The 13,583-nt window shown below is 34.8% G+C and overlaps 1 long non-coding RNA gene across 1 annotated transcript; it reads left to right on the plus strand.

The window, feature by feature from the left end:
• Positions 1–4,460: 4,460 nt before the first annotated feature.
• Positions 4,461–6,265, plus strand: LOC139865862 (uncharacterized). The gene is made up of 2 exons (XR_011765135.1): positions 4,461–4,646; positions 5,329–6,265. It is a non-coding gene; the product is annotated as an uncharacterized lncRNA (long non-coding RNA).
• Positions 6,266–13,583: the final 7,318 nt, after the last annotated feature.

The raw sequence follows: 13,583 nt of genomic DNA on the forward strand, positions 1-13,583 counted from the left end.
TATTGCGTATATATATTATTGTGATGTAGCTAATCTTGCGGATTGACATGGTGGTACGTTATGTATAGCGTGCTTACTTATACGAGGATGTGGTATGTGTTTATTACTTGTGTTGGTGATACGTATTCATTTTATGCATATGTATGTATATAGTATGTTTATCCTCATTAAACTTTATAGCTTACCCTCTCGTTGTTTATATTTTTATAGATTCGCAAGGAAGAGGTGGCAAGGGTAAGCGCGGGGATTAGTGGATTATTGTGGGTTGCTTAGAAGACTTTGCTTTTGGATTCGATTTAGGATTGGGTAGTGTTTTTCCAATCACCATGCTCGGTCTTATGTCGGAGTTAAACGCTTTGGGTCTAAAGTGTCTTTTGGTCGTGTTAAATGGGTCATGGGTCGTTATGCCCATTTTGACATCTAAACTTATGTAATGTATAAATTAAAGTTGTTTAAACTTGTTAAGTATTGGAAATGTTTTGTGAACATAACTAAGGTGTCGTTGTTATCGAGATTAATGCGTTAAATGAAAGGAAAAAATTTCTGGGTCGGTATAATAATGGGTTGGGTCGTTACACGCCAGCTACAATCGGCAGACGCCATCGTCAACCAACCGCCACTGGCGGCCGGACCACCGAGTTCTGACGGATTTCAACATAAAACACGATCCATACAAAACTGAAGCCCAACCTAGTGAGATGTAGAGTTCCATGCGGAACTCGTCGCCTACAAACCAAACTTAGAAGTGAAACGGCAGTGGAAAAGGAGAAAAGAACGGCAAGGAAAACCCAACTACCAGCCATAATCGTCACCAAAAAATAACCCAAAACCCTAACGGTTCCCAATCCGAGTAGGAAACACCCGGATTCGTCACCTGAAAACTAGAGAAGAGACCAGAGCAGTAGATTGACGCCAAAACTGTCGGAGAAGAGAAAGATGGAGGATCTTTATTCCGACAAAAAGCTAGTAAAACCGAACCACCGGCGAGATGTCGGTGATCGGAGAGGACATCATCACGATATCTACATAATAGATGGGTTCTTGAAAGAAGATTATTGTGTTGTTAATGGAAGGATAAGGTGGTGTTAGGTAAAGCTTTGGTCAAAGAAGGAAAAGAGGAGACTGAAAAAGTTGAGAGAAATTTCAGGTTGGAATGGAATTCTTGAATTAAGCTAGGAGAAAGAAAGTGGTGGTTGCAAGTGAAATATAATTAAATGGAAATAAAAGTTGATCGGAATTCCTTCTCATCACTAACTCATCACTTTTCATTAGTATTAACTAGTTATCGAACCCTCGCTTCGCGCCGGGGGTTCGATTTTTAATGTATTTTATTGCGTTTAGTAAAATTATTTTGTGGCTAACGATGATGTCGTTGAAGCGCAACTCGAGTCAAACTAAAAGGTATAACCCATAGAGATTTAAATGTTATTTTAAATTAACAATATATGTGCATCTCCGCGTTTCGCTATGGAATTGTCGACTTTTAAAAATTTAACGCAAAATCAACGTGTATGAAAAGTACCCCAAATATTTAGCGTTTTTTAAAAAGCGTCCGTTTTGCGTATAGCTAGTGACATTGTGTTCCTAAAATTATTTCGAGTTTAACGATGGTGTCGGAAAAATTTAACTCGTTGCGAGCGAGAAGATATGACCCGTTGAATATTTTGGTGGAGTTTATTTAAGATTTTTTTATGAAAATGGTTATTTGACACTTTACTCCCTGTTTGGGGGTCGATTTGAATTTTTCAAAAAACTGTGGGGGGCCTTTGTTGGTAAAATGAAATTTAGTTAAAATTTAAAAAAAAAGATGAAAATTCGAAAATGCCCCTGATACTATTCATAACTTTTGTCTATTAATTAATATGTAAATTACGTATTTCTTCAAATTAACATGCATTATTTTATTGGAGTATTAAATTTATTATATCTATTATTATTTATTTATATTATATTATTCTTTTACATAAGAAATATATATAATTATTATTATTATTTAATTTAGAAATATTTCATTAATTCAAAATAACATTACATTAAACTTAAAAACAATACAACGGAATTAAATAACAATAACGTAAACATAATTAAAAATATAAAACTACTTTTCGGCGTCTTTTTGATCTTCTTCGCCGTCTTCATCCTCTTCTTCATTTTCGTCTTGATCATTGACATGTTTGGAAATGTTTGAAGGTCCAACTTCTGGATTATATCGAATACAGTGGTTAGATGGAAGATTTCAAATATGTTCGATGAGCATAACTCGGAGAAAATGATGAATGGTTGAATCTCGTAGTTCTCTGTCCATACGCATATGTAATTCAAGCATTTCTACAATGTTTAATTGTCGCGGACGGCGAGCAGGTGGGTAATAGCATCCCGCTTTTGAATAAAATAACTAAAATAATGGAGAATATGTTCTTGAGTAAAATTAATTATACCTTGGCATATAAACAATGACTTGGCTCATTTGGAAGCGTCTTCGAAAAACATCACGCGGGAAAGTAGGTGTATCGGCAAAATAATCATCGAACAATAATTTAGCCGCTCCTTGCCGATCTCTCGAGAAATGTCTTCTAAGAGCTCTAGGTATAGATTTAACTACATTAGTATCATCTTTTTCTAGAAATCCGTTAAGCTCGAGACGTTGAGAAGGATTGTAAGCATTTGTTAGTGCTACAATGTATAAATTAATGGGGTGAAATTGCAAACCCTAATCCACGTGGATGATTACACTTTTCATCTAAAATTAGAGGCCATGACAAAAGTAATGTCAGGGACGATGTTGCACATTACAGCTGCAAATGTCACTGTTGTAGCTTTCATCCCAAATAATAAAGGTTCTGATCAATAACCGGCCTATCATCAAACATAAACCTCATTTTCCAAACAATAAATTAGTTCAATAAAGCGCAGTTATGTTAATAATATCAAAACTTACTCCAGTAGTGCCAGAATCACATAACTATAACTATAACTATATAATTAATTTCTTGTTAAAAAATTTGTGAGCAAGATGGTCATCTAACCTCTTTATGGCTAGATTTGCTATAAACAGGGCCTGATATGTACATTCATGTGCCATAGAGATGTTGAAGTCAAATTGTATCTTTTTTTTTTTTTTTCTTTTTTTGAAAGGCAAGTTGTTGGCATCGAATACTCTCATTTGCCACGCACGCACGCGCTTTCGGGCAGAAAACCCGAATCGCATTACAGGGATCCGAACGTTATAAATCATTATTTTTTTATAATCCATTCTATTTTTTTTAATTCTGTACTATTTATTTATTTATTTTTAATATGATCCATGTTGCATGCTCAATATTACATTTGATCACTATGGCTTCAGTGGCGGAATATAGTATACTCCGGAGGGAGGGGTATCCGCTCTACCTAGATTTAACTGGAAAAAAAAAAATTTACACTAAAAAAATAAAAATTTTACTAAAATATAAGGGTTTTTTTTTAGTGTTTACCCCTGCTGACAATGAAAAATTTATTAAATTTTTATACCCGATCCATCTGTACCCCAATTCAAGTTCTGCCACTGTATGGCTTTAAGATAACCATTTTAAGTTTGATTCATAAAAAATAAAAATAAAAAATAAAACATACAATGTTAGCCAAGCATTTTATTAAAACAAATCTTTTCTAAATGAAATATCAACACTCAATTAACCTCAGAAATAAATACAAACTTTTTTTTAGCTGCAAACAAATACAAACTTCGCGGTTACGCTGCTGCAGACTTCGGTTCAGGTGAGAACTTTTTTAGGATTCGGTGGTCTAGGTGGTGGTTACTTCTCACGGAAGCAGTAGCTTCTCGGTTTCGGGTTAGAGGTTGTTTAGGGGTTCTTCGCCCTTGTTGTTTCATAACGTTATAGTTTTATTTCAATTAAGTTCATGTTGAACATTAGATTTACTTTTCAAACAGATTCGATATCTGTATCTGTAACACTTCATGTAACGCCCTAGATCATCGGATCTCCTTTTTATTTATTTATAATGTAACGCCCCAAAATGTATACGAGTAAAGGAAATTGGTCCCAACGAGTATTGAATTATATGCAAGGATCGGTGAAGGTACAAATGTAGTTAATAAGGTGTTATGAATTCGCCATGAAATAAAAGGATAGTTCGTGAGGACACGAACAATTTAACGGGGGGAGAGTTGTGACATCCCAAAAATTTAAGGTAGTATTTTAAGTAAATTTTAATAAAAATTATTATGTCTTAATAGTTTTCTAATAATAGAAATGGACATGTTCTTAAGGATGTTAGTTAAATTATGATAAGGACTTATGATGCAAAGTTAGTTAAGGACCTCCACTAATATAATTATGGTGGGGAGGGTAAAAATTGCAATAAGCCCAAAGTTATAACAAGTTAAATGGGAATAAGTGGATGAAAATGGATTACCTGCAAATAATAAAAAAATAAAAAATAATAAAAAAAAAGATGCAGAAACATTTGGTGTGTGTGTGTATGCGACGAGATAGAAAGAAAGGGGGGAAGAAGAACAAATTTCATGCTTGATTATATTTTTGCAATTAAGTATTCCAAACCCTCAAGATCAATTAGTTCATACTAGTGTCTTTGGATTCTCCCATCTTTGTTCAAATTAGGGTTTCAAATCCTAAAAGTTAAAGGTATGAACTCCTAATCTTAATTTCTCAAATTGGTTATGTTTTAAGATGAATTATTGAAATAGGAGTTGTTAAGTGTTGTGTTTCGGTATGGTTCAAGTTTGAAAATGATTTTATGTGATGCATGTATGTAATTGTGTGTCAAGTTGTTATAGACACGTGTGTTTTGGAAGAAAATGATGATGTTGATGTTGTAAGTAGTCAAAATCGGGTTATGCACATTAGGTGTTCAACGAAATGCCTCAATGAAAGTAATTATGGGATTTTGGCAAGATTGTATGAAAAGATTTGTGTTTTGATTTTTGGAATGGTTAGTTTGTAAATGTGCTTATGAAGTGAGAGTCAAAAAGGCATTTTCAAGAAATGTTTATGTTAAGGGTAAATTGTTCGAGTTAATAAGGAGTTCATGAGGTGTAATGAAACAATATGGTAGTTGTTAATAGTAAAGAGAATAAGAAGGGAAAAGACTAATAAATCATGTTATGTGTGAAATAAGGTTAATTAGTTGAGATTAACCTAGTTATGATTGTATAAGATAAGAAAACAAAGACGAATAAGAATGATGAGAAATTGGGTAAGAGAAGGTATAAGAATGTATAATGTTAACTAAGTAGGTTAACTTTGTAAAGGTTAAAAGAAAAGTATGATTAATGCGAAATGACAAGATTAGCATTTCATGTATTAGGTGCTAATCAAGGGAAAAAAGGAAAGCAAGCTTGGATGCATATCAACGAGTGGCTAAGGTGAGTACATAGGTAAATTTATGTTCGAATAACGATTTAATTATATATTCAATTTTATGATGTGTAGCTTATTATGTTCATGAGTATATGATGGTTGAACGAAACAATTATAATGTTTATTGTAAATTAATAGGGTGATAATTTGATAAAGATAATTTCATTAGTTTATGTCCCGATTGGTAACGACAAGCTAGTGATGATTATGGAAGATGTTATTATAATGTTGATTTGTTAAGTTGCTAATAAAAGTTAAAATGTTAAAGAAGTCTTCGAGTATTCTAATGGAAAAAGGGTCCGAGTAGAGTGATGAAACATGAGTTTGAAACGAACAAATGAAGACGAAATCCCCGTTAGTATAAGCCGATCATGAGGACCAAAATTTGGTAAGTGGTGATACACTTGTCCTTGACAAGTAAGCAAGGTAAGTATTATTCGAATGATGAATTATTATTATTGTGAATATTTCCCTTATGAAAATTACTATGTTGTAGATATGTGATATGTTAATGTCTTAGTTACATCATGTAATGATGTGGCATGGAGCATGGGTCACGGAGAAAGAATGCACCATTCTTATAAATAAGAATTGCTACCACGCAAGTGCGACGTTTATGAAAATTAATATGATTTAAAGAATAGACGCGTTTATCGTTAGTTGTTTTATATACACTATGTTGCTCACTAAGCTTAAAACTTACCTCTATTAGTTGTTGACATGTTGTAGGTTCTTGAAAAGCGGTACAAGATTGTAAAGTGGACTTGCAAGAAGTAGTGATTAAAAGAAGGAGTACATAAATAGCAAGCTCTTGAATTGATATGTAACAAGTGTTAGAAAGGTAAAGAGAATGTGAGTAAATTGAAGAAAAAGGGCTAGCTCAAGTAAGTTTCTATTGAATTATGCTTTTGGATAAATGCATGTGTTAACGTCTTGAGTTGAAGTCGGTTAAACGTTTTGGAGTCAAAGGTTTTGTAATAAGGTTAATAAAAGGTTTAAGTATGTTTAATTGAAGTATAATAGGCAATGGAATGAGTCGAACTGGGTCAAGTTTGACATATGAGTCGAAATGGGTCAAAATGACATGTTTGATTTATGTAACGGGTCGTGCGCGATCAAACGTTAATTGTGTTTCTTAAAGAAGTATGGAAGTGTTAAAGTTAAGTTCCTTAATGTATTAGGTTGGTAAAATGGTGTTGTGTGATTTTAAGTAAATAAAAGTTCAGTACCAGCGACAGCACAGGGTCGCGCCGCGGACCCCTTAGCCGCGCCGTGCCGTTTAGTATATTTTGGGAACATGAGATCTGAAAAACTGACCTGCATTCCTTTGTCTGGCCGCCCCTGGGCTGGGTGGTCATCTTTTTTAATAAAAAAAAAGTTTTGTCGTTTTCGGGCGAAAGTTAAGGGTGTAATATATAATAATATGTTTTTTCGCAGAAAAAAAAAAAAAAAAAAGAAAGACAAATACAAACTGAGTATCAAGTACTAAAGCTATTACTACCGAAGCTTGGCTTAAGTGGTATGGGGGTGGGAACCAACTTCGCACCTGTCAATCCAGGTTCGATTCTCACTCCAAGCAGGGAGTTTCCAACTTTTGATGATAATGTCAACATCAATGCGATTTGGGAAGGTCTCTTGAGGGTTTTCCCAACCTTCGATGATACTGCCAACATCGTCGTGAATTGGGTTTCCTCCTAACGCGTGTGTGGGTGACAAATAAGAGCATTCGATGTCGATATCGCCGTTAAAAAATATCAAAGCTATTCCCTTCAGAATCGATACATATACAATATTCTAAACTTATTAGCAACTTCATATTTGATCACACAATTATTTGAATTTAATATTGGTATTTTGATTTTGGGTTTTATATCGTTGTGTTTGATTTTGATGGGTTGTTTAAATTAAGGTTTACGATGTTTTGTTAAAGACGAAGATAAATGATAAAAAGACGAATTTACCCTCACAAACAATGCATGTCAAAAATTAACGGATTTAATTAATTAAAATTATCGAGAGGGACTACCTACACAACATTTTTAAAATGAAGGGCTTACCGGAGTCGAAAAAAAGTGTCAGGGACGCGGCATGCAATTTGATGTAAAGACGAGGCACTATTAGCGTAAAAAAGTTTGGTTATTATATGTATTTTCAAACGGCATCTTTTTTATGGATATGATTTTTTTAACGGCAGGAAAGTAAAGATTTTATTAATCAAAAAAGTACAAGAGAATTACAAGATAATCGAAACACAACAGGCAATACATCTATTAACAAGAAAACAGGAAATGAAAAATAGAAAAAAGAAACCGTGAAGGCGTGAAAATTCAAGGAGAAAGCGGCCAATAAAACGAGCAACTACGTTGCAGCCCTCGGTTGCAGTCCTCGAGCCGAGACACCACAAATGGAAGCAGACTTGCAAATACCAGCAAGCAGGTCAGTATTCAGGCCACAGTACTGACAATTTCAGTGACAAAGCAACCCAAACATGACCCATTTCGCTCACAAAAATGACATCACGGCAGGAGAAAAACAGGAGCAACGGACATTGCAATGTACCTGTGTGCAACAGCTGTAATAGAAACGAAATGAAACTGTCTAGGGGAAATTAACCTATCCCCGTTCTTGAAGTAATATCCTGATCATACGAAAGTGGATGAGAGACCTAATTGGACCATTCGAGATTTAGCTTTTTGCATCGATTCGAACACCATTCAAAGCTTTTAATTTGTATTTCATTGAAAACGAGGGAGCTTGTTTGTTTCGATTTAGTGAAAATAGCCGCATTTCTATTCTTCCAAATCAAGTAGCAGGCGATCCATTCGGTTGCCTGCCAAAGAAGTTTACCGATGGAAGAAGAAAACGAGTGTCCTTTTCCAAGAAAAGCCTCTGCAAGATTAAGATTTGGGGGGGCACCCATGTTCCACCAATTTGACACTTTCACCCAAATATCGGAAGCGATTTTACATTGAACAGAGCATGCTCAATGTCCTCCAAACCATCGGCACACACCGGGCAACGGACCGAGCCAAGATCAAGATCACGTCTATCTAGGTCAACCTTTGTTGGAATTCTTTTATATCTTACCCTCCAAATAAAAAGTTCCACCGAGAACAACCCATTTTTATGGATATGATACATACATATACTGCATATAAATTACTATAAAACATCTTAAAAATAAATATTACATACAAATCTAACCGAAAACTCAAGTATTGGCTGTTTATCAAATATATATATATATATATATATATATATATATATATATATATATATATATATTTTTTTTTTTTTTTTTTTTTTTTTTTTACTATATGCAACATATTTTGCTTCGGAATTTGAAATTTGCCACTATTGAGACCTGAGTTTTTCCTTTTTCAATTTTAAATAGCTTTGAAATTATTGTAGTATATAAAATTAAACTTTAATCTTCTTTAGAGTTATACCTACGATTTTATTCATTTCGAGCTAGCAATTTACTACCTGATTTAACCGTAGAAATATGCTGTCTTCATATATAATCATGGGCCAACTCACACAAAGACAATGCTTTATTGGCAAGACGTTAGGCATGAAGTATGGGTTAAAAGTCTCATTCCTAGATGTTAGAGTTTAAGGGTGACAAGTCACGTTCGTCTTTTTCTATAAATGGTACAAACGAATATTCTCCAAAATTAGGCATCATATCCCCATGTGGTTGAAAAAATCAATTTTACAGAATATTTGTGTGCCAAACACATTAATATTAAGTTTCATCACAAGAAGATTCATAATCTTTACTATAAGTAGACATTTGCTAAAATTGTCCATGTATTATTCATATTTTGCTCTTTTCATCCCTCCCAATTTATAACTGCATAAATAGTCCTTAAATAGTCTGCATAAATAGTCCTTAAATACATTTCTTATTCCTAATTAGATCATTAGCCCTAACAAAAACTAACACTCTCGTCAAGTTGCACTCATTTGAATGTTCCATCATATAAAAACAGAAAAGTCACAGCCGCTAGTTATATAACATATCAGTTCTCATATTTTATCTTCTGTCTAATCAGCATCCTTAATATTCCTTATTAACACGATGTGTTCATTCTTATCGGTAACGAATCATGTTGTATATAAAATATGATTTAAAACAGGTAGCTAGCTTCTAGCTAATATCAATGGCAGACTTTAAACATGATTTTTAGAAGCAAGAATGTGAAAGTAGAGAAAACGTAAATGGATGTGGGGCATGGTGAACTGATATGCCTTGTAAATGCATAGAAGATTATGTCGTGTGTGTGGATATGTTATATACAGTAATACATACAAAATAAGTTAGTGGGTATAAGTCATTGTGGGTTGTACAAGACTTGCATCTTTGAAGAAAGTCAGTAACCTGATTTAGGCATAAAAAGTTAGTAACTTGTTTTATTAGGTGGTTAATAATATGATCGTGCGTTTTATTAATTTAGCATAAAAATGCAGGTATAATTGTTGATTTACAATACTGAGTTTTGTTGATTTAGGATTTTAATTTGGGTGGATTTAGGTTTTTGATTTTAGTAGATGACTTTAGAGTATTGATTAGGTTGTAAAAATACAGGTTATTGATTTGGTTAAACTAGTTTAGGGTCGACTATGAAGAAATGAAAAAAAACTTGGAACAAAATGAAGTGAGGATGAAAATGAAGAAAAAAAAAATCAGGAATAAAAGAACGGATTAAGGATATAATCACGTGACCAGACAATGCAAGTTGGCGGGACGGTTATCTTTCGTTATGGCTAATAATGTAATTTGGAATAAACAATGTATTTGGGGACTATTTATGCATTTATAAATTTGGAGGGAGTAAATAAGTAAAAAGAAATAACACATGAACCATTTAAGCAATTATGTCTTACAATTAATATTTTTTTTTTTTTTTTTTTTTTTTTTTGCAAAAAAACGATAACATTAATAACGGATCCGAAGATCAACTCATACACCCAATACAATAGAATCCAAACAACGAGTTTTAGCTATGACTAGACAAACCTAACAAACGGCTCACCTACAATTAATTAAAAGCAGTAGCAATTTGTAATTAATTATATTCTATTTATTTTATTTAATTAAGAATCAAGACATTCGATCTGTATTATGTATATGAGAATATGAGAATCTAGCAATTGAAAAGACAATCTAATGCGTTTGATATGAGCCATTAATTACACACGTCCCTTTGATATGTGAAAACTGCATTGCACGTCCCGTAGGCCTCCCGTCACGCTCTTCATTTATTTTCGATTATCAATCATACCAACTGATTACACCAACCAAAGCGAAAAAGAGATGGAGTGTGTGAGAGAGAGTGTGAGGAGAGAGAGAGCAAAGCACACAAGTCACAAGGCAGGGTTTGAATACAAGCAAGATCGATACAGAGGGAGACTTCAAGACGATTTTCCAAGGCTAATCAGAAATCAATGGACTTCATTCATGTTTTTCAACTATCCTGAAAGTTGGAACATGGGAAATCTTTGGAGAGTGTTCAGAACTTATGGCAATTTGAAAGACATCTACATGGTGAAGAAGAGACTTAAGAGTGGCCAAAGGTTTGCATTCGCCAAATTCGGTGATGTTAATAACGCAAACAGACTGCTAGCTTCACTTGAAAATATCAGATTTGATGGTGAGCCGATTAGGGTCTTTAAGGCTTTTGAAAGAAACCAGGTGAATGGGCTCCCTGTAAGGGCTATTCACCCTACTGTTCATACGAATAATGGTGCTAACAACCATCGAAACAATGCCTTTATGGACGGTAGGAAATTCAATGAGGTAACGAGAAAATCAAATATAGATCTGAGATACACTATCAACAATAATAAAGAAGACTTGAGGGTGAAGCTTGACAACAACAGAAAAAACCATGTGCAATCTCAAGATGAAGAAGTCAAAGATGTAAGGGAGGTCACTATAAAAAAGCAGAATTGTATGGCGGATGAAATACTCGACAGGTGCATTGTGGTACTTCTTAAGAACATTGATCTACTTAATCATTTTGAATCTCTTTGGAAGGCAGAAGGATTAGAAGGGTTCTCCATAAAATACTTGGGTGGATTAGAGATTATGATCAAATGCAACTCAAAGGAAATGGTTGACAACATTATTAATATGGAGAGTCATGCAATCAAAAAGTGGTGTAGTAAAGTGGATCGGCTTAAGTTAAATTATCGGCCAGCTGGAGGCAGATACGTTTGGATTGATATAAAGGGTGTCCCTGCAACGTATTGGAACGAAGAAGTGTTCGGTTCAATCGCTACAAAATGGGGCCGGGTCTTACAAATGGAGAATTGCACTATTACATCACAAAACCAAAACCTTCTATCTGGGCATGTGCTAATATATAAAACTGATACGAAACAAGTTAACGGATTTGATGGGAAAATAGCCACAACGGGCAATCTACAAAGCGGAAACAAACCCGTTTGACAAGCATTTCCCAACCCGTATGAACCCGTGAGGAAACTAACAAACAAGCTATATCAAAACCAACCCAAATCAGTCCCCAAATCTGTTCCAAATCAGTAGCTAAACAATAATCAAGCACACACTAAAACACGAGACTTTTTACGTGGAAAACCCCTCAAAATCGAGAGTAAAAAACCACGGGACTCGTAAGCCACTTAAATTCCACTATCATCAACAAAGAGAGCAATACAATAATCCTTCTCTAGATCAACTAGAGGTATACAACATCATCATACTCTTGAACAACAATAATCAACAAGTATATGAAGAAATTAAAGACAAAAGATGAATGATTCACCCAATAAACTGCCCTCTGTTCCAGCAGCGAGAACACGAGCTACAGGCCTCTTTAGACGAATTCAACGGTTGAAAACCTTGGCACTGATGTCAGGAAGATACAGCCCAAATTTGATAAAGATCCAACGGTTAGATCTCCGGGGATCGTCGATTTTCTGAACTGCTGTATTTTTAGACGGAAATTGAGAATCTCTCTTTTTCTTTTTGATCTCTCTGATCTATCTACTCTCTTAATTAATGAATACAGCTGCACAACTTCAAATTAAAGATGCCCCTTGATAGTTGACCAAGTCAAACAATCAATTGGGCTTAATTTGTTGGGCTTGGGCTAACCACATAATTGGAAACCAAATAAAAAACCCAACAAATCTCCCCCTTTCCAATTATGAGGAAGGGATCGCCATCCCGGCGATCGAGCAACATACCTTAAGCTTCTCACTTGCTAAAGCCTTTGTGAACATGTCGGAACCATTATCATTGGTATGAACTCTATCAAGTTCAAACGAACCATCTTCAAGACGTTCTCTAATCCAATGATACCGCACATCTATATGTTTTGTCCGCTTATGATACATAGAATTTCTAGCCAAATGAATCGCACTCTCATTATCACAAAGAACCACATATCGTGATTGCTTAAACTCAAGGTCTTGTAGAAATCTTTTCATCCACAATAGTTCTTCGCACGCTTCTGTTGCTGCCATATACTCAGCCTCGGTTGTAGACAATGCAACACACTTTTGTAACCTTGATTGCCATGAAACTGCTCCCCCTGCGAAAGTCATCAAATATCCAGAAGTGGATTTCATGTTATCTTTGTTTCCTGCCATATCTGAGTCTGTATAACCAACAAGCACCGGCTCTCCATTTCCGAATGTGATACCTAACTTTGAAGTACCTCGTAAGTATCTCATAATCCATTTAACTGCTTCCCAATGCTTCTTACCCGGATTTGACATAAACCGACTAACAACACCTACCGCATGAGCTATATCAGGCCTAGGACACACCATAGCATACATCAAGCTACCAACCGCTGAAGCATATGGAACTTTGTCCATCTCCTCAACATCCTCCTTTAAAGTAGGGCAATCTCTATCTGTTAGCTTAAAGTTTGTAGTAAGAGGGGAACTAACTACTTTAGCATTCTTCATGTTGAACCTACTAAGCACCTTTTCAATGTATTGCTCTTGTGATATATGTAACGTCTTAGCACCTCTATCTCTAGAAATCCGAATGCCAAGAATCTGTTTTGCTGGCCCCAAGTCTTTCATAGCAAAAGACTTGCTCAATTCTCGCTTCAACTGCGCAATTCTTTTAATATTTATACCAACAATCAACATATCATCAACGTATAACAACAATATGATGAAATCATCATCACCAAACCTCTGAAAGAAAACACAATG

The sequence above is a fragment of the Rutidosis leptorrhynchoides genome, chromosome 1 (assembly GCF_046630445.1).
Source record: "Rutidosis leptorrhynchoides isolate AG116_Rl617_1_P2 chromosome 1, CSIRO_AGI_Rlap_v1, whole genome shotgun sequence".
Lineage (NCBI taxonomy): Eukaryota > Viridiplantae > Streptophyta > Magnoliopsida > Asterales > Asteraceae > Rutidosis > Rutidosis leptorrhynchoides.